Genomic DNA, 5,164 nt, shown 5'->3' on the forward strand with positions numbered 1-5,164 from the left:
GGTTGCACAAAGTGTCCAAAAACAGTGCACCAGTTACTTACTCCGGGGGTGAAATCAAGTAGGCCATCGGGAGGGCGACAGCCTCCAAAGCCATTAGACCCAACGGAGTTCGTATGCTGATGCTGAAATATTTTAGAGTCTCACTGAAGTCCTCAACTTATCAATGGCCACTCACATCATTCCCGATGTGTGGAAATCGGGGATAGTGGTCCCACTGCTGAAACCGTTGAAACCAGTTAACAAAGGAGACTCGTATTGCTTGAGGCCCTACTACTCCCGTACTAAGAATGGTTCCCGTGAAGTGCATAGCACAACAACAGCACATAACGCCATAAACACTCAAACAATTCGTGGTTTAAAGTAACCATCGCTGTGAGAGAACAGTGCTAGTAGGGTTGGACTTGTCAAAGGTATTTGACATCGTCTGTCATTCCACGCTGCTAGAAGAAATTCCGGCTTTATCTCTCCCACAGGGACTCACACGGTGGCCCGCGAACTATATGAGTGGTCGACAGTGGTCAGTAGTCTTCCGTAAACAAACCTCAAAACCTAGAAGAATTAAACAAAGGGTTCCACAGCGTGGTGTCTTCTTCTCCTTACTGTTTAACTTCTACATTTCGAAGCTTTCTCAACCACCGGAGGCAATTTCCCAGATCTCATGCGCTGGCCTTTGCTTAAAAGTAAACGGCTATCCACCGAGCTTTCTAGCTTCTTCACTGCAAGGAGCCTAACACTCTCCCCATCGAAATCAACGGCGACCCTCTAGTTTCTGGTAGGATGCCACAAACGTGAGCAGCCCAACAGACCATTGCTCGAGAAGGAGCCTCCATTCAGGCACGTCAGAGTCCAAGCATACATCATCCAACCACTGGACGCGACGACGTACCGACGAGTGATCAACGCCATTCATAGGGAGTGGGTTACCACCTACCGCGACTCCCGGCCTATGGGCCTCTCGTTCGCACGACAACACGCTGTTACAACAACTACTCCCGGCCTATGAATGCCGTGATCGAAGCCAAATCACCACCTGTGGCAGATACGGAGCTTCAACTGCGAAAATAGATCCGCGTTACTCTGGCCCAGTTAAGGTCTGGATATTGTAGCCGTTTCGACCCCAGCCAGTTCAATCCCAGTCAACTAACACCCCTCTCTCTTCGGACCGACGCCGTCGTACTTGCCTGTTTCTTGGGCCTAGCGTTGAGTTGAGCTCGACGTCAGCGATTGATGGACAAACCGAAATAGGCGTGGCTTAGTAGTGCCGCTCCAACCTGCGCGCAGGGCGTGATAGAACCGATAGGCACTTCGGAACCACATTCTGCACGGTCCGCACGGCACATTTAATTAACTAGCTTCCAATAAAGGTAATAAACTAAATTTTTTTACGTGTATCCACTTTGAAATATTTCAATTGGCTTGTAGTACTTAATACATTGAAATTCATGTAAATTTTTTGCATCGACAACAAAAATATCGCAAAGTGCACAAAAAATTTAATTCAATGCCTGTCCACATGGAAATGGAATGCCGAAAACCGAAGTTTAAGTGCATTCGTAATTTTATTGTTGGTCAAAACTTTGCCAGTTTTGTGTGCGGTTACACTTTGCCACCATGCCACTTTGCCAAAGTGTCATGTTCAACACCGACGCAACAATACCGCAGAGAGCAAAGCAAAAGGATAGAAAGCAAAATCGAAAAGGATGGGATTAAAAGCAATGCAACTAAGAGATACGATGTCACAAGAAGAATTTGTGTATGCGCATGTGTGTGTTAGTGTATGTAAGTGAGCAGAAATGAAAAACTTTTTGACCGCATTTAAACGGAAGTAAAGTGGTTAAATGGCGACAACGATGACCTTAACAATTTAGATGCAAGCGAGCAGCATTTGACACCATCAGGGAAGCATAAATCTTAGGGTGTTTTTTTTGCGACTATTGCTTTTTTTCACTCCTACCTCAAAATTTTGTGGAAAACACCTAAATAGACTACTCCCTGAAAATCTGAACCCTTAATATTGACATTAAGTACTCGCTCAAGGCGTGCAAAGATTTCCCATATAAAATACACGTAAACTTTGCAGCTCAGAGACATTTAATGGTATAATCTTGGTCAATGATGGGTTTTTTGTTCAGAATTGAGTGCTCTACAAAAGTCTCCATTGCGGCATAATCCTTACTCCCACCAGCGAGATAGTACGGGTCACTAAACCCAATTTTTCATGAAACTCTCGTTTTTTGCCCCTATATCGTAAATAACAAGAGCTGCAGAAAAAATGTGAATGACAAATGTGTAGGACATTCAATTTCCTACAAAAATGTTTGCACGCCTTGGGCGAGTACTTAATGTCAATATTATGGGTTCAGATTTTCAGGGAGTTTTTTTTAGGTGTCTTCTACAAAATTTCGAGGTAGGAGTGAAAAAAATAACAAAAAGCACCCTAATAAATATGTATGTATGTGCATGCAAATATATGTACGCGTTTAAATGAAATAGTGGATAAGAATGATTTCAGCTACATGCGCCAAGGGCTTGTGGCAACGTAATTTGTATTCGTATATAAGTTATTTGATATGAGTGTCTTAATGGTAAGAGTGAATTATTTCTACTACGAAATAGGATGTCCTCTAAATCTAAGGCCTTTAATTTTTAAGAAAGATAGGAAGTGCACATATGCAGGGCCGCAAGGAGAAAATCTGGGCTCCGCCACAATTTTTTTTTTAAATTTTTAAACGAATTTCCAACATTCTCACTACGTATTTGTTCAGTGCTTTTGAAAAATTAGTAGTCGTACCTTTATTTTCGCAGTATGTGAAGTATGATTTCTATAAAGCGAAAATAAATAAAAACATTTTTAAAAATTAAGTGAAATTAAAAGAAACATTTTCTCTTAAAAAAAAAAAAAATTATCTTTGGAAAAAGAAAAAATGTAATAAAAAAAAAGAAAATAAAATTTAAAAAAATATAACAGAAAAATTTAAAAATAAGTTTATTTTTAAAACAAAATCTAAAAATTTAAAGCAAATATATATAAGAAGAAAAACAAATTACATTTAAAAAGAGGAAAAATAAATAAAATAAGTTTCTAGATATTCAATGAAAATAAAAAAAAATCTGTTTAAAAAAAGAAAAAAAGAAAAATTTAAAACTAAAGCTAAAAGAAGAAACTCAATAAATTTTGAAAAGAAATTGAGGAAATTGCGAAATTAAATAAAATGAAAAAAATATTACAATATCGATATTAAAAATGTCGGAAAATTTTTATAAAATTTATCGGATCGCCTAGAATTCGTTACTTGGGGGGCGTCGGGGTCGCTGATTACGAATCAGAAATAAGATTAGACAAATTCAAAGCGGCGGACCCAATATGGCGGATAAAAAAATCAAATCGATTGGATTCGCGTAAAATTTTACGGTTGGGGGTTTTTAAGGTCGCTGATTATGAATCTGAAATCAAATTTAAAAAACTCAAAATGGTGGATGCATATTGGATCTACCATTTATTGACGGAAAAGTTAAAATCGAAAGTACGTACATGGCGTATGAGTAACATTCTCATCTCGTCTAGGTAACTCATACGCCATGTATACATATGTGAATGTTCAATTTCTACTTTTCCATGATAAATGGAAATTCAGTATTACGCAAATGCTGCGGCCCTTAGAAGACGTCATATCAGTAAGTGCGTACATAAATTATTTAGTCATTCAGTTTGTTAAAACAGTTGCCAGCTATTTTGAAAATCAATTGGAATCACTTGAAACTTATTACTCGGGGGTTTTTGGGGTCGCTGATCACGAATCTAGCATCAGATTTTCGATATTCAAAATGGCGGGTACAAATAGCGGACTATATTTTGAAAAATCAAGCCTCAGAAGCCCGGTTATTATCTGTCTCATGCTTATACAACGGCGTGCGCAAAATTTCCAAATTTCGTTCTGCGTGTTAATTTGATTTGAAAGTACTCTTCGTAAAATCAATTCGAACGCGCGTTTATATTTGATTAGGCTGTCAGGCATCGAAGAACACAGCGCTGACTAAAATCCAGCCATCTCCTGTGAATGCCCCAAAATAGCCCAGCCCAACAGCAGTAACTAAAGGATCACATCCAAAGATCGCTTCATCAGCAGTGAGTACCACTATTAAGAGCAGGATTAGCCGGGACATATAACATTTGCGATTGCCTCATTCACGAAAACTTTAAAATGATGATTGATGCCGCAAATTTTGAAAAATTATTACCAGAATCAGAGAATGTGATAAAGAACTGCTTTAAGTTTATTTTATGTGAAAATCCCGTATCATCTTGTTTTCTCTTGGATTGTACCTCATGCCCTGGGATTGAAAACTTAAACAGACAGAGTTTCAACAATTTTGGAGAATAATCAAACTACCGAATTTAATTGTAGTTGTTGGCAGTCAACTGATAGATGTACTCTAAAGAAAATCTATTTAACTGACGAAGAATTTGTCTGCGAACTATCTAGTGAATTAAGAAAGCTTTTACCACACCACTATATTGCTAAAAAAACAGTCAGGTTATTTCCAAGAAAGGAAATAAAATCTTCAAGAAGACGAGGTATTGCTCCAGTGTGACTTATCTGAAAACTATGCCTATGTTACACAGGATGCTGTACAAGGTTTTCATTATAATAATGATCAGTGCACAGTTCATCCCGCAATTTTCTACTACAAAGGAAAACATGGTGAAGTAAAGCGCTACAGTATTATATTATTGTCAGAGTGTTCAACACACTGATGGAGCGAAACAGCATTAAAAAAACAGATAACAGATGATACATTTAGTTTATCACGAGGAAGATTTCAATGTCTTGGTTGAGTGGAATTTCCACGCAACCGCACACCGAAAAGGAGCTAGCGATGGCATAGGTATTGCCAGTTTGCAAGCTACACCTGAAAATGCTATTTTGAATGCCGAAAGTTTATTTAATTGGGCAGAGATGCATATTAAAACGACATGATTTTTCTATTATACCAAACAACAGCATGAAAGTGCTTAGCGTTCACTTTCTTAACGACTCTCTCTAGCACCTTCTGTAACCAAAATTCAATTTGCACACTCATTTAGAGTTACATCAGAGAAAAGGCTCGAAATATTCAGGTACTCAAATGCAACCGCACCACTTTCAGTTGTAAAATTGGAAAA

This window comes from Rhagoletis pomonella, unplaced genomic scaffold, assembly GCF_013731165.1.
Source record: "Rhagoletis pomonella isolate Grant_MI unplaced genomic scaffold, Rhpom_1.0 Rhpom_scaffold_00006, whole genome shotgun sequence".
Lineage (NCBI taxonomy): Eukaryota > Metazoa > Arthropoda > Insecta > Diptera > Tephritidae > Rhagoletis > Rhagoletis pomonella.